The sequence below is a fragment of the Garra rufa genome, unplaced genomic scaffold (genome assembly GCF_049309525.1).
Source record: "Garra rufa unplaced genomic scaffold, GarRuf1.0 hap1_unplaced_002, whole genome shotgun sequence".
NCBI lineage: Eukaryota > Metazoa > Chordata > Actinopteri > Cypriniformes > Cyprinidae > Garra > Garra rufa.
The window spans coordinates 5,963,315-5,983,024 of NW_027394277.1; the positions used below are offsets into that span (position 1 = coordinate 5,963,315).

The 19,710-nt window shown below is 40.2% G+C and overlaps 32 non-coding genes and 1 pseudogene across 32 annotated transcripts; all 33 read left to right on the plus strand.

The window, feature by feature from the left end:
- Positions 1 to 33: 33 nt before the first annotated feature.
- LOC141307587 (5S ribosomal RNA) lies at positions 34 to 152 on the plus strand. The gene has a single exon (XR_012346539.1). It is a non-coding gene; the product is annotated as a 5S ribosomal RNA (ribosomal RNA).
- An 84-nt stretch (positions 153 to 236) lies between these two features.
- Positions 237 to 355, plus strand: LOC141307700 (5S ribosomal RNA). The gene has a single exon (XR_012346650.1). It is a non-coding gene; the product is annotated as a 5S ribosomal RNA (ribosomal RNA).
- Positions 356 to 439: 84 nt separating this feature from the next.
- On the plus strand, positions 440 to 558 carry LOC141307278 (5S ribosomal RNA). Its single transcript, XR_012346232.1, has one exon. It is a non-coding gene; the product is annotated as a 5S ribosomal RNA (ribosomal RNA).
- Positions 559 to 1,289: 731 nt separating this feature from the next.
- On the plus strand, positions 1,290 to 1,408 carry LOC141306878 (5S ribosomal RNA). Its single transcript, XR_012345834.1, has one exon. It is a non-coding gene; the product is annotated as a 5S ribosomal RNA (ribosomal RNA).
- Positions 1,409 to 1,493: 85 nt separating this feature from the next.
- Positions 1,494 to 1,612, plus strand: LOC141307676 (5S ribosomal RNA). Its single transcript, XR_012346626.1, has one exon. It is a non-coding gene; the product is annotated as a 5S ribosomal RNA (ribosomal RNA).
- A 730-nt stretch (positions 1,613 to 2,342) lies between these two features.
- Positions 2,343 to 2,461, plus strand: LOC141307606 (5S ribosomal RNA). The gene has a single exon (XR_012346558.1). It is a non-coding gene; the product is annotated as a 5S ribosomal RNA (ribosomal RNA).
- Positions 2,462 to 2,545: 84 nt separating this feature from the next.
- LOC141306573 (5S ribosomal RNA) lies at positions 2,546 to 2,664 on the plus strand. The gene has a single exon (XR_012345532.1). It is a non-coding gene; the product is annotated as a 5S ribosomal RNA (ribosomal RNA).
- Positions 2,665 to 2,748: 84 nt separating this feature from the next.
- LOC141307279 (5S ribosomal RNA) lies at positions 2,749 to 2,867 on the plus strand. The gene has a single exon (XR_012346234.1). It is a non-coding gene; the product is annotated as a 5S ribosomal RNA (ribosomal RNA).
- Positions 2,868 to 4,232: 1,365 nt separating this feature from the next.
- On the plus strand, positions 4,233 to 4,351 carry LOC141307683 (5S ribosomal RNA). Its single transcript, XR_012346634.1, has one exon. It is a non-coding gene; the product is annotated as a 5S ribosomal RNA (ribosomal RNA).
- A 1,376-nt stretch (positions 4,352 to 5,727) lies between these two features.
- Positions 5,728 to 5,846, plus strand: LOC141306880 (5S ribosomal RNA). The gene has a single exon (XR_012345836.1). It is a non-coding gene; the product is annotated as a 5S ribosomal RNA (ribosomal RNA).
- Positions 5,847 to 5,930: 84 nt separating this feature from the next.
- LOC141307453 (5S ribosomal RNA) lies at positions 5,931 to 6,049 on the plus strand. Its single transcript, XR_012346406.1, has one exon. It is a non-coding gene; the product is annotated as a 5S ribosomal RNA (ribosomal RNA).
- An 84-nt stretch (positions 6,050 to 6,133) lies between these two features.
- Positions 6,134 to 6,252, plus strand: LOC141307280 (5S ribosomal RNA). Its single transcript, XR_012346235.1, has one exon. It is a non-coding gene; the product is annotated as a 5S ribosomal RNA (ribosomal RNA).
- A 730-nt stretch (positions 6,253 to 6,982) lies between these two features.
- Positions 6,983 to 7,101, plus strand: LOC141306814 (5S ribosomal RNA). Its single transcript, XR_012345770.1, has one exon. It is a non-coding gene; the product is annotated as a 5S ribosomal RNA (ribosomal RNA).
- Positions 7,102 to 7,185: 84 nt separating this feature from the next.
- On the plus strand, positions 7,186 to 7,304 carry LOC141307371 (5S ribosomal RNA). Its single transcript, XR_012346325.1, has one exon. It is a non-coding gene; the product is annotated as a 5S ribosomal RNA (ribosomal RNA).
- An 84-nt stretch (positions 7,305 to 7,388) lies between these two features.
- On the plus strand, positions 7,389 to 7,507 carry LOC141307281 (5S ribosomal RNA). Its single transcript, XR_012346236.1, has one exon. It is a non-coding gene; the product is annotated as a 5S ribosomal RNA (ribosomal RNA).
- A 1,365-nt stretch (positions 7,508 to 8,872) lies between these two features.
- On the plus strand, positions 8,873 to 8,991 carry LOC141307621 (5S ribosomal RNA). Its single transcript, XR_012346573.1, has one exon. It is a non-coding gene; the product is annotated as a 5S ribosomal RNA (ribosomal RNA).
- A 1,378-nt stretch (positions 8,992 to 10,369) lies between these two features.
- LOC141306881 (5S ribosomal RNA) lies at positions 10,370 to 10,488 on the plus strand. Its single transcript, XR_012345838.1, has one exon. It is a non-coding gene; the product is annotated as a 5S ribosomal RNA (ribosomal RNA).
- An 84-nt stretch (positions 10,489 to 10,572) lies between these two features.
- Positions 10,573 to 10,691, plus strand: LOC141307282 (5S ribosomal RNA). The gene has a single exon (XR_012346237.1). It is a non-coding gene; the product is annotated as a 5S ribosomal RNA (ribosomal RNA).
- A 731-nt stretch (positions 10,692 to 11,422) lies between these two features.
- Positions 11,423 to 11,541, plus strand: LOC141306882 (5S ribosomal RNA). Its single transcript, XR_012345839.1, has one exon. It is a non-coding gene; the product is annotated as a 5S ribosomal RNA (ribosomal RNA).
- An 84-nt stretch (positions 11,542 to 11,625) lies between these two features.
- LOC141307285 (5S ribosomal RNA) lies at positions 11,626 to 11,744 on the plus strand. Its single transcript, XR_012346239.1, has one exon. It is a non-coding gene; the product is annotated as a 5S ribosomal RNA (ribosomal RNA).
- A 731-nt stretch (positions 11,745 to 12,475) lies between these two features.
- On the plus strand, positions 12,476 to 12,594 carry LOC141307191 (5S ribosomal RNA). The gene has a single exon (XR_012346146.1). It is a non-coding gene; the product is annotated as a 5S ribosomal RNA (ribosomal RNA).
- An 84-nt stretch (positions 12,595 to 12,678) lies between these two features.
- On the plus strand, positions 12,679 to 12,797 carry LOC141307531 (5S ribosomal RNA). Its single transcript, XR_012346483.1, has one exon. It is a non-coding gene; the product is annotated as a 5S ribosomal RNA (ribosomal RNA).
- A 730-nt stretch (positions 12,798 to 13,527) lies between these two features.
- On the plus strand, positions 13,528 to 13,646 carry LOC141307286 (5S ribosomal RNA). The gene has a single exon (XR_012346240.1). It is a non-coding gene; the product is annotated as a 5S ribosomal RNA (ribosomal RNA).
- Positions 13,647 to 14,366: 720 nt separating this feature from the next.
- Positions 14,367 to 14,485, plus strand: LOC141306795 (5S ribosomal RNA). Its single transcript, XR_012345753.1, has one exon. It is a non-coding gene; the product is annotated as a 5S ribosomal RNA (ribosomal RNA).
- Positions 14,486 to 15,211: 726 nt separating this feature from the next.
- Positions 15,212 to 15,330, plus strand: LOC141306883 (5S ribosomal RNA). The gene has a single exon (XR_012345840.1). It is a non-coding gene; the product is annotated as a 5S ribosomal RNA (ribosomal RNA).
- Positions 15,331 to 15,414: 84 nt separating this feature from the next.
- Positions 15,415 to 15,533, plus strand: LOC141306690 (5S ribosomal RNA). The gene has a single exon (XR_012345647.1). It is a non-coding gene; the product is annotated as a 5S ribosomal RNA (ribosomal RNA).
- A 730-nt stretch (positions 15,534 to 16,263) lies between these two features.
- Positions 16,264 to 16,382, plus strand: LOC141307588 (5S ribosomal RNA). Its single transcript, XR_012346540.1, has one exon. It is a non-coding gene; the product is annotated as a 5S ribosomal RNA (ribosomal RNA).
- An 84-nt stretch (positions 16,383 to 16,466) lies between these two features.
- On the plus strand, positions 16,467 to 16,585 carry LOC141307737 (5S ribosomal RNA; annotated as a pseudogene).
- An 84-nt stretch (positions 16,586 to 16,669) lies between these two features.
- On the plus strand, positions 16,670 to 16,788 carry LOC141307287 (5S ribosomal RNA). Its single transcript, XR_012346241.1, has one exon. It is a non-coding gene; the product is annotated as a 5S ribosomal RNA (ribosomal RNA).
- Positions 16,789 to 17,518: 730 nt separating this feature from the next.
- On the plus strand, positions 17,519 to 17,637 carry LOC141306884 (5S ribosomal RNA). Its single transcript, XR_012345841.1, has one exon. It is a non-coding gene; the product is annotated as a 5S ribosomal RNA (ribosomal RNA).
- Positions 17,638 to 17,721: 84 nt separating this feature from the next.
- On the plus strand, positions 17,722 to 17,840 carry LOC141307288 (5S ribosomal RNA). The gene has a single exon (XR_012346242.1). It is a non-coding gene; the product is annotated as a 5S ribosomal RNA (ribosomal RNA).
- A 732-nt stretch (positions 17,841 to 18,572) lies between these two features.
- On the plus strand, positions 18,573 to 18,691 carry LOC141306796 (5S ribosomal RNA). The gene has a single exon (XR_012345754.1). It is a non-coding gene; the product is annotated as a 5S ribosomal RNA (ribosomal RNA).
- Positions 18,692 to 19,421: 730 nt separating this feature from the next.
- On the plus strand, positions 19,422 to 19,540 carry LOC141307289 (5S ribosomal RNA). The gene has a single exon (XR_012346243.1). It is a non-coding gene; the product is annotated as a 5S ribosomal RNA (ribosomal RNA).
- Positions 19,541 to 19,710: the final 170 nt, after the last annotated feature.

Genomic DNA, 19,710 nt, shown 5'->3' on the forward strand with positions numbered 1-19,710 from the left:
TCTATAAATAGCCCACTTTTTGGAGCAGTACTCGCTTACGGCCATACTGCGCTGAGAGCGCCCGATCTGGTCTGATCTCGGAAGCAAAGCAGCGTCGGGCCTGGTTAGTACTTAGATGGGAGACCGCCTGGGAATACCAGGTGCTGTAAGCTTTTGCCTTTTCTTCACTATTTATATAATATGCTGGCTTTTACGGAGGCTGATCTTTAAATAGCCCACTTTTTGGAGCAGCCCTCGCTTACGGCCATACCGCGCTGAGACCGCCCTATCTCGTCTGATCTCGGAAGCAAAGCAGCGTCGGGCCTGGTTAGTACTTAGATGGGAGACCGCCTGGGAATACCAGGTGCTGTAGGCTTTTGCCTTTTCTTCACTATTTATATAATATGCTGGCTTTTACGGAGGCTGATCTTTAAATAGGCCACTTTTTGGAGCAGCCCTCGCTTACGGCCATACTGCGCTGAGACCGCCCGATCTCGTCTGATCTCGGAAGCAAAGCAGCGTCGGGCCTGGTTAGTACTTGGATGGGAGACCGCCTGGGAATACCAGGTGCTGTAAGCTTTTGCCTTTTCTTCACTATTTATATAATATGCTGGCTTTTAGAAAGACGTGTTTTACCGCTCTATTTATTACAATCATTTAAATGTATTATAGAGTGTTAAGTGTTTTACATGTTTTTTTAGGCCATTTTATTGCTCTTAACATTTTAAGTGTGTGTGTGTCTTAAATAAATGGATGGTTGGCCTGCCATGTGACTAGACACATGACAGGAAGCAGGAAGTACAACTGTATAAGAGAGCAGCATGACAAACAAAGGACAGTCACCAAACTGTTGGATTAAGGAGTTTGCTAATTTTAGAGCTCACCTTTCCATTCACCACCTGCAAACTTTGGATTACACTTTCTGTGGATTGTATATACAATGGTGGACACTCACATTGGACTTATCAACACACTGGGATTCTTGGACTGTTTTTAGGGTATGGACAAATGAACTGTATTCTTTTAACAGCATTTACCTAGTTTTATCGTGTTGTTTTAAAGTCTTTTTATGTGAACCTTGTATATAAACCAAATCTATTTAAACCAATCTTCTTTTATGTCTCATTCTTTTAACCACTAGTCATCTCTCACAGTTAAATCTGACCCCATTTTAATCTTGTAACTCTGGATGGGAGACCGCCTGGGAATACCAGGTGCTGTAAGCTTTTGCCTTTTCTTCACTATTTATATAATATGATGGCTTTTACGGAGGCTGATCTATAAATAGCCCACTTTTTGGAGCAGTACTCGCTTACGGCCATACTGCGCTGAGAGCGCCCGATCTCGTCTGATCTCGGAAGCAAAGCAGCGTCGGGCCTGGTTAGTACTTAGATGGGAGACCGCCTGGGAATACCAGGTGCTGTAAGCTTTTGCCTTTTCTTCACTATTTATATAATATGCTGGCTTTTACGGAGGCTGATCTTTAAATAGCCCACTTTTTGGAGCAGCCCCCTGCTTAAGGCCATACTGCGCTGAGACCGCCCGATCTCGTCTGATCTCGGAAGCAAAGCAGCGTCGGGCCTGGTTAGTACTTGGATGGGAGACCGCCTGGGAATACCAGGTGCTGTAAGCTTTTGCCTTTTCTTCACTATTTATATAATATGCTGGCTTTTAGAAAGACGTGTTTTACCGCTCTATTTATTACAATCATTTAAATGTATTATAGAGTGTTAAGTGTTTTACATGTTTTTTTAGGCCATTTTATTGCTCTTAACATTTTAAGTGTGTGTGTGTCTTAAATAAATGGATGGTTGGCCTGCCATGTGACTAGACACATGACAGGAAGTAGGAAGTACAACTGTATAAGAGAGCAGCATGACAAACAAAGGACAGTCACCAAACTGTTGGATTAAGGAGTTTGCTAATTTTAGAGCTCACCTTTCCATTCACCACCTGCAAACTTTGGATTACACTTTCTGTGGATTGTATATACAATGGTGGACACTCACATTGGACTTATCAACACACTGGGATTCTTTTACTGTTTTTAGGGTATGGACAAATGAACTGTATTCTTTTAACAGCATTTACCTAGTTTTATCGTGTTGTTTTAAAGTCTTTTATGTGAACCTTGTATATAAACCAAATCTATTTAAACCAATCTTCTTTTATGTCTCATTCTTTTAACCACTAGTCATCTCTCACAGTTAATTCTGACCCCATTTTAATGTTGTAACTCTGGATGGGAGACCGCCTGGGAATACCAGGTGCTGTAAACTTTTGCCTTTTCTTCACTATTTATATAATATGATGGCTTTTACGGAGGCTGATCTATAAATAACCCACTTTTTGGAGCAGTCCTCGCTTACGGCCATACTGCGCTGAGTGCGCCCGATCTCGTCTGATCTCGGAAGCAAAGCAGCGTCGGGCCTGGTTAGTACTTGGATGGGAGACCCCCTGGGAATACCAGGTCCTGTAAGCTTTTGCCTTTTCTTCACTATTTATATAATATGATGGCTTTTACGGAGGCTGATCTATAAATAGCCCACTTTTTGGAGCAGTACTCGCTTACGGCCATACTGCGCTGAGAGCACCCGATCTCGTCTGATCTCGGAAGCAAAGCAGCGTCGGGCCTGGTTAGTACTTAGATGGGAGACCGCCTGGGAATACCAGGTGCTGTAAGCTTTTGCCTTTTCTTCACTATTTATATAATATGCTGGCTTTTACGGAGGCTGATCTTTAAATAGCCCACTTTTTGGAGCAGCCCTCGCTTACGGCCATACTGCGCTGAGACCGCCCGATCTCGTCTGATCTCGGAAGCAAAGCAGCGTCGGGCCTGGTTAGTACTTGGATGGGAGACCGCCTGGGAATACCAGGTGCTGTAAGCTTTTGCCTTTTCTTCACTATTTATATAATATGCTGGCTTTTAGAAAGACGTGTTTTACCGCTCTATTTATTACAATCATTTAAATGTATTATAGAGTGTTAAGTGTTTTACATGTTTTTTAGGCCATTTTATTACTCTTAAAATTTTAAGTGTGTGTGTGTCTTTAATAAATGGATGGTTGGCCTGCCATGTGACTAGACACATGACAGGAAGCAGGAAGTACAACTGTATAAGAGAGCAGCATGACAAAAAAAGTCACCAAACTGTTGGATTAAGGAGTTGCTAATTTTAGAGCTCACCTTTCCATTCACCACCTGCAAATTTTGGATTACACTTTCTGTGGATTGTATATACAATGGTGGACACTCACATTGGACTTATCAACACACTGGGATTCTTGGACTGTTTTTAGGGTATGGACAAATGAACTGTATTCTTTTAACAGCATTTACCTAGTTTTATCGTGTTGTTTTAAAGTCTTTTATGTGAACCTTGTATATAAACCAAATCTATTTAAACCAATCTTCTTTTATGTCTCATTCTTTTAACCACTAGTCATCTCTCACAGTTAAATCTGACCCCATTTTAATCTTGTAACTCTGGAAGGGAGACCGCCTGGGAATACCAGGTGCTGTAAGCTTTTGCCTTTTCTTCACTATTTATATAATATGCTGGCTTTTAGAAAGACGTGTTTTACCGCTCTATTTATTACAATCATTTAAATGTATTATAGAGTGTTAAGTGTTTTACATGTTTTTTTAGGCCATTTTATTGCTCTTAACATTTTAAGTGTGTGTCTTAAATAAATGGATGGTTGGCCTGCCATGTGACTAGACACATGACAGGAAGCAGGAAGTACAACTGTATAAGAGAGCAGCATGACAAACAAAGGACAGTCACCAAACTGTTGGATTAAGGAGTTTGCTAATTTTAGAGCTCACCTTTCCATTCACCACCTGCAAACTTTGGATTACACTTTCTGTGGATTGTATATACAATGGTGGACACTCACATTGGACTTATCAACACACTGGGATTCTTGGACTGTTTTTAGGGTATGGACAAATGAACTGTATTCTTTTAACAGCATTTACCTAGTTTTATCGTGTTGTTTTAAAGTCTTTTATGTGAACCTTGTATAAAAACCAAATCTATTTAAACCAATCTTCTTTTATGTCTCATTCTTTTAACCACTAGTCATCTCTCACAGTTAATTCTGACCCCATTTTAATGTTGTAACTCTGGATGGGAGACCGCCTGGGAATACCAGGTGCTGTAAGCTTTTGCCTTTTCTTCACTATTTATATAATATGATGGCTTTTACGGAGGCTGATCTATAAATAACCCACTTTTTGGAGCAGTCCTCGCTTGCGGCCATACTGCGCTGAGTGCGCCCGATCTCGTCTGATCTCGGAAGCAAAGCAGCGTCGGGCCTTGTTAGTACTTGGATGGGAGACCGCCTGGGAATACCAGGTGCTGTAAGCTTTTGCCTTTTCTTCACTATTTATATAATATGCTGGCTTTTAGAAAGACGTGTTTTACCGCTCTATTTATTACAATCATTTAAATGTATTATAGAGTGTTAAGTGTTTTACATGTTTTTTAGGCCATTTTATTACTCTTAACATTTTAAGTGTGTGTGTGTGTGTGTCTTTAATAAATGGATGGTTGGCCTGCCATGTGACTAGACACATGACAGGAAGCAGGAAGTACAACTGTATAAGAGAGCAGCATGACAAAAAAAGTCACCAAACTGTTGGATTAAGGAGTTGCTAATTTTAGAGCTCACCTTTCCATTCACCACCTGCAAACTTTGGATTACACTTTCTGTGGATTGTATATACAATGGTGGACACTCACATTGGACTTATCAACACACTGGGATTCTTGGACTGTTTTTAGGGTATGGACAAATGAACTGTATTCTTTTAACAGCATTTACCTAGTTTTATCGTGTTGTTTTAAAGTCTTTTATGTGAACCTTGTATATAAACCAAATCTATTTAAACCAATCTTCTTTTATGTCTCATTCTTTTAACCACTAGTCATCTCTCACAGTTAAATCTGACCCCATTTTAATCTTGTAACTCTGGATGGGAGACCGCCTGGGAATACCAGGTGCTGTAAGCTTTTGCCTTTTCTTCACTATTTATATAATATGCTGGCTTTTAGAAAGACGTGTTTTACCGCTCTATTTATTACAATCATTTAAATGTATTATAGAGTGTTAAGTGTTTTACATGTTTTTTTAGGCCATTTTATTGCTCTTAACATTTTAAGTGTGTGTGTGTCTTAAATAAATGGATGGTTGGCCTGCCATGTGACTAGACACATGACAGGAAGCAGGAAGTACAACTGTATAAGAGAGCAGCATGACATACAAAGGACAGTCACCAAACTGTTGGATTAAGGAGTTTGCTAATTTTAGAGCTCACCTTTCCATTCACCACCTGCAAACTTTGGATTACACTTTCTGTGGATTGTATATACAATGGTGGACACTCACATTGGACTTATCAACACACTGGGATTCTTGGACTGTTTTTAGGGTATGGACAAATGAACTGTATTCTTTTAACAGCATTTACCTAGTTTTATCGTGTTGTTTTAAAGTCTTTTTATGTGAACCTTGTATATAAACCAAATCTATTTAAACCAATCTTCTTTTATGTCTCATTCTTTTAACCACTAGTCATCTCTCACAGTTAAATCTGACCCCATTTTAATCTTGTAACTCTGGATGGGAGACCGCCTGGGAATACCAGGTGCTGTAAGCTTTTGCCTTTTCTTCACTATTTATATAATATGATGGCTTTTACGGAGGCTGATCTATAAATAGCCCACTTTTTGGAGCAGTACTCGCTTACGGCCATACTGCGCTGAGAGCGCCCGATCTCGTCTGATCTCGGAAGCAAAGCAGCGTCGGGCCTGGTTAGTACTTAGATGGGAGACCGCCTGGGAATACCAGGTGCTGTAAGCTTTTGCCTTTTCTTCACTATTTATATAATATGCTGGCTTTTACGGAGGCTGATCTTTAAATAGCCCACTTTTTGGAGCAGCCCTCGCTTACGGCCATACTGCGCTGAGACCGCCCGATCTCGTCTGATCTCGGAAGCAAAGCAGCGTCGGGCCTGGTTAGTACTTAGATGGGAGACCGCCTGGGAATACCAGGTGCTGTAAGCTTTTGCCTTTTCTTCACTATTTATATAATATGCTGGCTTTTACGGAGGCTGATCTTTAAATAGCCCACTTTTTGGAGCAGCCCTCGCTTACGGCCATACTGCGCTGAGACCGCCCGATCTCGTCTGATCTCGGAAGCAAAGCAGCGTCGGGCCTGGTTAGTACTTGGATGGGAGACCGCCTGGGAATACCAGGTGCTGTAAGCTTTTGCCTTTTCTTCACTATTTATATAATATGCTGGCTTTTAGAAAGACGTGTTTTACCGCTCTATTTATTACAATCATTTAAATGTATTATAGAGTGTTAAGTGTTTTACATGTTTTTTTAGGCCATTTTATTGCTCTTAACATTTTAAGTGTGTGTGTGTCTTAAATAAATGGATGGTTGGCCTGCCATGTGACTAGACACATGACAGGAAGTAGGAAGTACAACTGTATAAGAGAGCAGCATGACAAACAAAGGACAGTCACCAAACTGTTGGATTAAGGAGTTTGCTAATTTTAGAGCTCACCTTTCCATTCACCACCTGCAAACTTTGGATTACACTTTCTGTGGATTGTATATACAATGGTGGACACTCACATTGGACTTATCAACACACTGGGATTCTTTTACTGTTTTTAGGGTATGGACAAATGAACTGTATTCTTTTAACAGCATTTACCTAGTTTTATCGTGTTGTTTTAAAGTCTTTTATGTGAACCTTGTATAAAAACCAAATCTATTTAAACCAATCTTCTTTTATGTCTCATTCTTTTAACCACTAGTCATCTCTCACAGTTAATTCTGACCCCATTTTAATGTTGTAACTCTGGATGGGAGACCGCCTGGGAATACCAGGTGCTGTAAACTTTTGCCTTTTCTTCACTATTTATATAATATGATGGCTTTTACGGAGGCTGATCTATAAATAACCCACTTTTTGGAGCAGTCCTCGCTTACGGCCATACTGCGCTGAGTGCGCCCGATCTCGTCTGATCTCGGAAGCAAAGCAGCGTCGGGCCTGGTTAGTACTTGGATGGGAGACCCCCTGGGAATACCAGGTGCTGTAAGCTTTTGCCTTTTCTTCACTATTTATATAATATGATGGCTTTTACGGAGGCTGATCTATAAATAGCCCACTTTTTGGAGCAGTACTCGCTTACGGCCATACTGCGCTAAGAGCACCCGATCTCGTCTGATCTCGGAAGCAAAGCAGCGTCGGGCCTGGTTAGTACTTAGATGGGAGACCGCCTGGGAATACCAGGTGCTGTAAGCTTTTGCCTTTTCTTCACTATTTATATAATATGCTGGCTTTTACGGAGGCTGATCTTTAAATAGCCCACTTTTTGGAGCAGCCCTCGCTTACGGCCATACTGCGCTGAGACCGCCCGATCTCGTCTGATCTCGGAAGCAAAGCAGCGTCGGGCCTGGTTAGTACTTGGATGGGAGACCGCCTGGGAATACCAGGTGCTGTAAGCTTTTGCCTTTTCTTCACTATTTATATAATATGCTGGCTTTTAGAAAGACGTGTTTTACCGCTCTATTTATTACAATCATTTAAATGTATTATAGAGTGTTAAGTGTTTTACATGTTTTTTAGGCCATTTTATTACTCTTAACATTTTAAGTGTGTGTGTGTCTTTAATAAATGGATGGTTGGCCTGCCATGTGACTAGACACATGACAGGAAGCAGGAAGTACAACTGTATAAGAGAGCAGCATGACAAAAAAAGTCACCAAACTGTTGGATTAAGGAGTTGCTAATTTTAGAGCTCACCTTTCCATTCACCACCTGCAAACTTTGGATTACACTTTCTGTGGATTGTATATACAATGGTGGACACTCACATTGGACTTATCAACACACTGGGATTCTTGGACTGTTTTTAGGGTATGGACAAATGAACTGTATTCTTTTAACAGCATTTACCTAGTTTTATCGTGTTGTTTTAAAGTCTTTTATGTGAACCTTGTATATAAACCAAATCTATTTAAACCAATCTTCTTTTATGTCTCATTCTTTTAACCACTTGTCATCTCTCACAGTTAAATCTGACCCCATTTTAATCTTGTAACTCTGGAAGGGAGACCGCCTGGGAATACCAGGTGCTGTAAGCTTTTGCCTTTTCTTCACTATTTATATAATATGCTGGCTTTTAGAAAGACGTGTTTTACCGCTCTATTTATTACAATCATTTAAATGTATTATAGAGTGTTAAGTGTTTTACATGTTTTTTTAGGCCATTTTATTGCTCTTAACATTTTAAGTGTGTGTCTTAAATAAATGGATGGTTGGCCTGCCATGTGACTAGACACATGACAGGAAGCAGGAAGTACAACTGTATAAGAGAGCAGCATGACAAACAAAGGACAGTCACCAAACTGTTGGATTAAGGAGTTTGCTAATTTTAGAGCTCACCTTTCCATTCACCACCTGCAAACTTTGGATTACACTTTCTGTGGATTGTATATACAATGGTGGACACTCACATTGGACTTATCAACACACTGGGATTCTTGGACTGTTTTTAGGGTATGGACAAATGAACTGTATTCTTTTAACAGCATTTACCTAGTTTTATCGTGTTGTTTTAAAGTCTTTTATGTGAACCTTGTATAAAAACCAAATCTATTTAAACCAATCTTCTTTTATGTCTCATTCTTTTAACCACTAGTCATCTCTCACAGTTAATTCTGACCCCATTTTAATGTTGTGACTCTGGATGGGAGACCGCCTGGGAATACCAGGTGCTGTAAGCTTTTGCCTTTTCTTCACTATTTATATAATATGATGGCTTTTACGGAGGCTGATCTATAAATAACCCACTTTTTGGAGCAGTCCTCGCTTACGGCCATACTGCGCTGAGTGCGCCCGATCTCGTCTGATCTCGGAAGCAAAGCAGCGTCGGGCCTTGTTAGTACTTGGATGGGAGACCGCCTGGGAATACCAGGTGCTGTAAGCTTTTGCCTTTTCTTCACTATTTATATAATATGCTGGCTTTTAGAAAGACGTGTTTTACCGCTCTATTTATTACAATCATTTAAATGTATTATAGAGTGTTAAGTGTTTTACATGTTTTTTAGGCCATTTTATTACTCTTAACATTTTAAGTGTGTGTGTGTGTGTGTGTCTTTAATAAATGGATGGTTGGCCTGCCATGTGACTAGACACATGACAGGAAGCAGGAAGTACAACTGTATAAGAGAGCAGCATGACAAAAAAAGTCACCAAACTGTTGGATTAAGGAGTTGCTAATTTTAGAGCTCACCTTTCCATTCACCACCTGCAAACTTTGGATTACACTTTCTGTGGATTGTATATACAATGGTGGACACTCACATTGGACTTATCAACACACTGGGATTCTTGGACTGTTTTTAGGGTATGGACAAATGAACTGTATTCTTTTAACAGCATTTACCTAGTTTTATCGTGTTGTTTTAAAGTCTTTTATGTGAACCTTGTATATAAACCAAATCTATTTAAACCAATCTTCTTTTATGTCTCATTCTTTTAACCACTAGTCATCTCTCACAGTTAAATCTGACCCCATTTTAATCTTGTAACTCTGGATGGGAGACCGCCTGGGAATACCAGGTGCTGTAAGCTTTTGCCTTTTCTTCACTATTTATATAATATGCTGGCTTTTAGAAAGACGTGTTTTACCGCTCTATTTATTACAATCATTTAAATGTATTATAGAGTGTTAAGTGTTTTACATGTTTTTTTAGGCCATTTTATTGCTCTTAACATTTTAAGTGTGTGTGTGTCTTAAATAAATGGATGGTTGGCCTGCCATGTGACTAGACACATGACAGGAAGCAGGAAGTACAACTGTATAAGAGAGCAGCATGACATACAAAGGACAGTCACCAAACTGTTGGATTAAGGAGTTTGCTAATTTTAGAGCTCACCTTTCCATTCACCACCTGCAAACTTTGGATTACACTTTCTGTGGATTGTATATACAATGGTGGACACTCACATTGGACTTATCAACACACTGGGATTCTTGGACTGTTTTTAGGGTATGGACAAATGAACTGTATTCTTTTAACAGCATTTACCTAGTTTTATCGTGTTGTTTTAAAGTCTTTTTATGTGAACCTTGTATATAAACCAAATCTATTTAAACCAATCTTCTTTTATGTCTCATTCTTTTAACCACTAGTCATCTCTCACAGTTAAATCTGACCCCATTTTAATCTTGTAACTCTGGATGGGAGACCGCCTGGGAATACCAGGTGCTGTAAGCTTTTGCCTTTTCTTCACTATTTATATAATATGATGGCTTTTACGGAGGCTGATCTATAAATAGCCCACTTTTTGGAGCAGTACTCGCTTACGGCCATACTGCGCTGAGAGCGCCCGATCTCGTCTGATCTCGGAAGCAAAGCAGCGTCGGGCCTGGTTAGTACTTAGATGGGAGACCGCCTGGGAATACCAGGTGCTGTAAGCTTTTGCCTTTTCTTCACTATTTATATAATATGCTGGCTTTTACGGAGGCTGATCTTTAAATAGCCCACTTTTTGGAGCAGCCCTCGCTTACGGCCATACTGCGCTGAGACCGCCCGATCTCGTCTGATCTCGGAAGCAAAGCAGCGTCGGGCCTGGTTAGTACTTGGATGGGAGACCGCCTGGGAATACCAGGTGCTGTAAGCTTTTGCCTTTTCTTCACTATTTATATAATATGCTGGCTTTTAGAAAGACGTGTTTTACCGCTCTATTTATTACAATCATTTAAATGTATTATAGAGTGTTAAGTGTTTTACATGTTTTTTTAGGCCATTTTATTGCTCTTAACATTTTAAGTGTGTGTGTGTCTTAAATAAATGGATGGTTGGCCTGCCATGTGACTAGACACATGACAGGAAGCAGGAAGTACAACTGTATAAGAGAGCAGCATGACATACAAAGGACAGTCACCAAACTGTTGGATTAAGGAGTTTGCTAATTTTAGAGCTCACCTTTCCATTCACCACCTGCAAACTTTGGATTACACTTTCTGTGGATTGTATATACAATGGTGGACACTCACATTGGACTTATCAACACACTGGGATTCTTGGACTGTTTTTAGGGTATGGACAAATGAACTGTATTCTTTTAACAGCATTTACCTAGTTTTATCGTGTTGTTTTAAAGTCTTTTTATGTGAACCTTGTATATAAACCAAATCTATTTAAACCAATCTTCTTTTATGTCTCATTCTTTTAACCACTAGTCATCTCTCACAGTTAAATCTGACCCCATTTTAATCTTGTAACTCTGGATGGGAGACCGCCTGGGAATACCAGGTGCTGTAAGCTTTTGCCTTTTCTTCACTATTTATATAATATGATGGCTTTTACGGAGGCTGATCTATAAATAGCCCACTTTTTGGAGCAGTACTCGCTTACGGCCATACTGCGCTGAGAGCGCCCGATCTCGTCTGATCTCGGAAGCAAAGCAGCGTCGGGCCTGGTTAGTACTTAGATGGGAGACCGCCTGGGAATACCAGGTGCTGTAAGCTTTTGCCTTTTCTTCACTATTTATATAATATGCTGGCTTTTACGGAGGCTGATCTTTAAATAGCCCACTTTTTGGAGCAGCCCTCGCTTACGGCCATACTGCGCTGAGACCGCCCGATCTCGTCTGATCTCGGAAGCAAAGCAGCGTCGGGCCTGGTTAGTACTTGGATGGGAGACCGCCTGGGAATACCAGGTGCTGTAAGCTTTTGCCTTTTCTTCACTATTTATATAATATGCTGGCTTTTAGAAAGACGTGTTTTACCGCTCTATTTATTACAATCATTTAAATGTATTATAGAGTGTTAAGTGTTTTACATGTTTTTTTTAGGCCATTTTATTGCTCTTAACATTTTAAGTGTGTGTGTGTCTTAAATAAATGGATGGTTGGCCTGCCATGTGACTAGACACATGACAGGAAGCAGGAAGTACAACTGTATAAGAGAGCAGCATGACAAACAAAGGACAGTCACCAAACTGTTGGATTAAGGAGTTTGCTAATTTTAGAGCTCACCTTTCCATTCACCACCTGCAAACTTTGGATTACACTTTCTGTGGATTGTATATACAATGGTGGACACTCACATTGGACTTATCAACACACTGGGATTCTTGGACTGTTTTTAGGGTATGGACAAATGAACTGTATTCTTTTAACAGCATTTACCTAGTTTTATCGTGTTGTTTTAAAGTCTTTTATGTGAACCTTGTATAAAAACCAAATCTATTTAAACCAATCTTCTTTTATGTCTCATTCTTTTAACCACTAGTCATCTCTCACAGTTAATTCTGACCCCATTTTAATGTTGTAACTCTGGATGGGAGACCGCCTGGGAATACCAGGTGCTGTAAGCTTTTGCCTTTTCTTCACTATTTATATAATATGATGGCTTTTACGGAGGCTGATCTATAAATAACCCACTTTTTGGAGCAGTCTTCGCTTACGGCCATACTGCGCTGAGTGCGCCCGATCTCGTCTGATCTCGGAAGCAAAGCAGCGTCGGGCCTGGTTAGTACTTAGATGGGAGACCGCCTGGGAATACCAGGTGCTGTAAGCTTTTGCCTTTTCTTCACTATTTATATAATATGCTGGCTTTTACGGAGGCTGATCTTTAAATAGGCCACTTTTTGGAGCAGCCCTCGCTTACGGCCATACCGCGCTGAGACCGCCCAATCTCGTCTGATCTCGGAAGCAAAGCAGCGTCGGGCCTGGTTAGTACTTGGATGGGAGACCGCCTGGGAATACCAGGTGCTGTAAGCTTTTGCCTTTTCTTCACTATTTATATAATATGCTGGCTTTTAGAAAGACGTGTTTTACCGCTCTATTTATTACAATCATTTAAATGTATTATAGATTGTTAAGTGTTTTACATGTTTTTTTAGGCCATTTTATTGCTCTTAACATTTTAAGTGTGTGTGTGTCTTAAATAAATGGATGGTTGGCCTGCCATGTGACTAGACACATGACAGGAAGCAGGAAGTACAACTGTATAAGAGAGCAGCATGACAAACAAAGGACAGTCACCAAACTGTTGGATTAAGGAGTTTGCTAATTTTAGAGCTCACCTTTCCATTCACCACCTGCAAACTTTGGATTACACTTTCTGTGGATTGTATATACAATGGTGGACACTCACATTGGACTTATCAACACACTAGGATTCTTGGACTGTTTTTAGGGTATGGACAATTGAACTGTATTCTTTTAACAGCATTTACCTAGTTTTATCGTGTTGTTTTAAAGTCTTTTATGTGAACCTTGTATATAAACCAAATCTATTTAAACCAATCTTCTTTTATGTCTCATTCTTTTAACCACTACTCATCTCTCACAGTTAAATCTGACCCCATTTTAATCTTGTAACTCTGGATGGGAGACCGCCTGGGAATACCAGGTGCTGTAAGCTTTTGCCTTTTCTTCACTATTTATATAATATGCTGGCTTTTACAGAGGCTGATCTTTAAATAGCCCACTTTTTGGAGCAGCCCTCGCTTACGGCCATACTGCGCTGAGACCGCCCGATCTCGTCTGATCTCGGAAGCAAAGCAGCGTCGGGCCTGGTTAGTACTTGGATGGGAGACCGCCTGGGAATACCAGGTGCTGTAAGCTTTTGCCTTTTCTTCACTATTTATATAATATGCTGGCTTTTAGAAAGACGTGTTTTACCGCTCTATTTATTACAATCATTTAAATGTATTATAGAGTGTTAAGTGTTTTACATGTTTTTTAGGCCATTTTATTACTCTTAACATTTTAAGTGTGTGTGTGTCTTTAATAAATGGATGGTTCGCCTGCCATGTGACTAGACACATGACAGGAAGCAGGAAGTACAACTGTATAAGAGAGCAGCATGACAAAAAAAGTCACCAAACTGTTGGATTAAGGAGTTGCTAATTTTAGAGCTCACCTTTCCATTCACCACCTGCAAACTTTGGATTACACTTTCTGTGGATTGTATATACAATGGTGGACACTCACATTGGACTTATCAACACACTGGGATTCTTGGACTGTTTTTAGGGTATGGACAAATGAACTGTATTCTTTTAACAGCATTTACCTAGTTTTATCGTGTTGTTTTAAAGTCTTTTATGTGAACCTTGTATATAAACCAAATCTATTTAAACCAATCTTTTATGTCTCATTCTTTTAACCACTAGTCATCTCTCACAGTTAAATCTGACCCCATTTTAATGTTGTAACTCTGGATGGGAGACCGCCTGGGAATACCAGGTGCTGTAAGCTTTTGCCTTTTCTTCACTATTTATATAATATGATGGCTTTTACGGAGGCTGATCTATAAATAACCCACTTTTTGGAGCAGTCCTCGCTTACGGCCATACTGCGCTGAGTGCGCCCGATCTCGTCTGATCTCGGAAGCAAAGCAGCGTCGGGCCTGGTTAGTACTTGGATGGGAGACCGCCTGGGAATACCAGGTGCTGTAAGCTTTTGCCTTTTCTTCACTATTTATATAATATGCTGGCTTTTAGAAAGACGTGTTTTACCGCTCTATTTATTACAATCATTTAAATGTATTATAGAGTGTTAAGTGTTTTACATGTTTTTTTAGGCCATTTTATTGCTCTTAACATTTTGAGTGTGTGTCTTAAATAAATGGATGGTTGGCCTGCCATGTGACTAGACACATGACAGGAAGCAGGAAGTACAACTGTATAAGAGAGCAGCATGACAAACAAAGGACAGTCACCAAACTGTTGGATTAAGGAGTTTGCTAATTTTAGAGCTCACCTTTCCATTCACCACCTGCAAACTTTGGATTACACTTTCTGTGGATTGTATATACAATGGTGGACACTCACATTGGACTTATCAACACACTGGGATTCTTGGACTGTTTTTAGGGTATGGACAAATGAACTGTATTCTTTTAACAGCATTTACCTAGTTTTATCGTGTTGTTTTAAAGTCTTTTATGTGAACCTTGTATATAAACCAAATCTATTTAAACCAATCTTCTTTTATGTCTCATTCTTTTAACCACTAGTCATCTCTCACAGTTAAATCTGACCCCATTTTAATCTTGTAACTCTGGATGGGAGACCGCCTGGGAATACCAGGTGCTGTAAGCTTTTGCCTTTTCTTCACTATTTATATAATATGATGGCTTTTACGGAGGCTGATCTATAAATAGCCCACTTTTTGGAGCAGTACTCGCTTACGGCCATACTGCGCTGAGAGCGCCCGATCTCGTCTGATCTCGGAAGCAAAGCAGCGTCGGGCCTGGTTAGTACTTAGATGGGAGACCGCCTGGGAATACCAGGTGCTGTAAGCTTTTGCCTTTTCTTCACTATTTATATAATATGCTGGCTTTTACGGAGGCTGATCTTTAAATAGCCCACTTTTTGGAGCAGCCCTTGCTTACGGCCATACTGCGCTGAGACCGCCCGATCTCGTCTGATCTCGGAAGCTAAGCAGCGTCGGGCCTGGTTAGTACTTGGATGGGAGACCGCCTGGGAATACCAGGTGCTGTAAGCTTTTGCCTTTTCTTCACTATTTATATAATATGCTGGCTTTTAGAAAGACGTGTTTTACCGCTCTATTTATTACAATCATTTAAATGTATTATAGAGTGTTAAGTGATTTACATGTTTTTTTAGGCCATTTTATTGCTCTTAACATTTTAAGTGTGTGTGTGTCTTAAATAAATGGATGGTTGGCCTGCCATGTGACTAGACACATGACAGGAAGCAGGAAGTACAACTGTATAAGAGAGCAGCATGACAAACAAAGGACAGTCACCAAACTGTTGGATTAAGGAGTTTGCTAATTTTAGAGCTCACCTTTCCATTCACCACCTGCAAACTTTGGATTACACTTTCTGTGGATTGTATATACAATGGTGGACACTCACATTGGACTTATCAACACACTGGGATTCTTGGACTGTTTTTAGGGTATGGACAAATGAACTGTATTCTTTTAACAGCATTTACCTAGTTTTATCGTGTTGTTTTAAAGTCTTTTATGTGAACCTTGTATAAAAACCAAATCTATTTAAACCAATCTTCTTTTATGTCTCATTCTTTTAACCACTAGTCATCTCTCACAGTTAAATCTGACCCCATTTTAATCTTGTAACTCTGGATGGGAGACCGCCTGGGAATACCAGGTGCTGTAAGCTTTTGCCTTTTCTTCACTATTTATATAATATGATGGCTTTTACGGAGGCTGATCTATAAATAGCCCACTTTTTGGAGCAGTACTCGCTTACGGCCATACTGCGCTGAGAGCGCCCGATCTGGTCTGATCTCGGAAGCAAAGCAGCGTCGGGCCTGGTTAGTACTTAGATGGGAGACCGCCTGGGAATACCAGGTGCTGTAAGCTTTTGCCTTTTCTTCACTATTTATATAATATGCTGGCTTTTACGGAGGCTGATCTTTAAATAGCCCACTTTTTGGAGCAGCCCTCGCTTACGGACATACTGCGCTGAGACCGCCCTATCTCGTCTGATCTCGGAAGCAAAGCAGCGTCGGGCCTGGTTAGTACTTAGATGGGAGACCGCCTGGGAATACCAGGTGCTGTAAGCTTTTGCCTTTTCTTCACTATTTATATAATATGCTGGCTTTTACGGAGGCTGATCTTTAAATAGGCCACTTTTTGGAGCAGCCCTCGCTTACGGCCATACTGCGCTGAGACCGCCCGATCTCGTCTGATCTCGGAAGCAAAGCAGCGTCGGGCCTGGTTAGTACTTGGATGGGAGACCGCCTGGGAATACCAGGTGCTGTAAGCTTTTGCCTTTTCTTCACTATTTATATAATATGCTGGCTTTTAGAAAGACGTGTTTTACCGCTCTATTTATTACAATCATTTAAATGTATTATAGAGTGTTAAGTGTTTTACATGTTTTTTTAGGCCATTTTATTGCTCTTAACATTTTAAGTGTGTGTGTGTCTTAAATAAATGGATGGTTGGCCTGCCATGTGACTAGACACATGACAGGAAGCAGGAAGTACAACTGTATAAGAGAGCAGCATGACAAACAAAGGACAGTCACCAAACTGTTGGATTAAGGAGTTTGCTAATTTTAGAGCTCACCTTTCCATTCACCACCTGCAAACTTTGGATTACACTTTCTGTGGATTGTATATACAATGGTGGACACTCACATTGGACTTATCAACACACTGGGATTCTTGGACTGTTTTTAGGGTATGGACAAATGAACTGTATTCTTTTAACAGCATTTACCTAGTTTTATCGTGTTGTTTTAAAGTCTTTTATGTGAACCTTGTATATAAACCAAATCTATTTAAACCAATCTTCTTTTATGTCTCATTCTTTTAACCACTAGTCATCTCTCACAGTTAAATCTGACCCCATTTTAATCTTGTAACTCTGGATGGGAGACCGCCTGGGAATACCAGGTGCTGTAAGCTTTTGCCTTTTCTTCACTATTTATATAATATGATGGCTTTTACGGAGGCTGATCTATAAATAGCCCACTTTTTGGAGCAGTACTCGCTTACGGCCATACTGCGCTGAGAGCGCCCGATCTCGTCTGATCTCGGAAGCAAAGCAGCGTCGGGCCTGGTTAGTACTTAGATGGGAGACCGCCTGGGAATACCAGGTGCTGTAAGCTTTTGCCTTTTCTTCACTATTTATATAATATGCTGGCTTTTACGGAGGCTGATCTTTAAATAGCCCACTTTTTGGAGCAGCCCTCGCTTACGGCCATACTGCGCTGAGACCGCCCGATCTCGTCTGATCTCGGAAGCAAAGCAGCGTCGGGCCTGGTTAGTACTTGGATGGGAGACCGCCTGGGAATACCAGGTGCTGTAAGCTTTTGCCTTTTCTTCACTATTTATATAATATGCTGGCTTTTAGAAAGACGTGTTTTACCGCTCTATTTATTACAATCATTTAAATGTATTATAGAGTGTTAAGTGTTTTACATGTTTTTTTAGGCCATTTTATTGCTCTTAACATTTTAAGTGTGTGTGTGTGTCTTAAATAAATGGATGGTTGGCCTGCCATGTGACTAGACACATGACAGGAAGCAGGAAGTACAACTGTATAAGAGAGCAGCATGACAAACAAAGGACAGTCACCAAACTGTTGGATTAAGGAGTTTGCTAATTTTAGAGCTCACCTTTCCATTCACCACCTGCAAACTTTGGATTACACTTTCTGTGGATTGTATATACAATGGTGGACACTCACATTGGACTTATCAACACACTGGGATTCTTGGACTGTTTTTAGGGTATGGACAAATGAACTGTATTCTTTTAACAGCATTTACCTAGTTTTATCGTGTTGTTTTAAAGTCTTTTATGTGAACCTTGTATAAAAACCAAATCTATTTAAACCAATCTTCTTTTATGTCTCATTCTTTTAACCACTAGTCATCTCTCACAGTTAATTCTGACCCCATTTTAATGTTGTAACTCTGGATGGGAGACCGCCTGGGAATACCAGGTGCTGTAAGCTTTTGCCTTTTCTTCACTATTTATATAATATGATGGCTTTTACGGAGGCTGATCTATAAATAACCCACTTTTTGGAGCAGTCCTCGCTTACGGCCATACTGCGCTGAGTGCGCCCGATCTCGTCTGATCTCGGAAGCAAAGCAGCGTCGGGCCTGGTTAGTACTTGGATGGGAGACCGCCTGGGAATACCAGGTGCTGTAAGCTTTTGCCTTTTCTTCACTATTTATATAATATGCTGGCTTTTAGAAAGACGTGTTTTACCGCTCTATTTATTACAATCATTTAAATGTATTATAGATTGTTAAGTGTTTTACATGTTTTTTTAGGCCATTTTATTGCTCTTAACATTTTAAGTGTGTGTGTGTCTTAAATAAATGGATGGTTGGCCTGCCATGTGACTAGACACATGACAGGAAGCAGGAAGTACAACTGTATAAGAGAGCAGCATGACAAACAAAGGACAGTCACCAAACTGTTGGATTAAGGAGTTTGCTAATTTTAGAGCTCACCTTTCCATTCACCACCTGCAAACTTTGGATTACACTTTCTGTGGATTGTATATACAATGGTGGACACTCACATTGGACTTATCAACACACTAGGATTCTTGGACTGTTTTTAGGGTATGGACAATTGAACTGTATTCTTTTAACAGCATTTACCTAGTTTTATCGTGTTGTTTTAAAGTCTTTTATGTGAACCTTGTATATAAACCAAATCTATTTAAACCAATCTTCTTTTATGTCTCATTCTTTTAACCACTACTCATCTCTCACAGTTAAATCTGACCCCATTTTAATCTTGTAACTCTGGATGGGAGACCGCCTGGGAATACCAGGTGCTGTAAGCTTTTGCCTTTTCTTCACTATTTATATAATATGCTGGCTTTTACAGAGGCTGATCTTTAAATAGCCCACTTTTTGGAGCAGCCCTCGCTTACGGCCATACTGCGCTGAGACCGCCCGATCTCGTCTGATCTCGGAAGCAAAGCAGCGTCGGGCCTGGTTAGTACTTGGATGGGAGACCGCCTGGGAATACCAGGTGCTGTAAGCTTTTGCCTTTTCTTCACTATTTATATAATATGCTGGCTTTTAGAAAGACGTGTTTTACCGCTCTATTTATTACAATCATTTAAATGTATTATAGAGTGTTAAGTGTTTTACATGTTTTTTAGGCCATTTTATTACTCTTAACATTTTAAGTGTGTGTGTGTCTTTAATAAA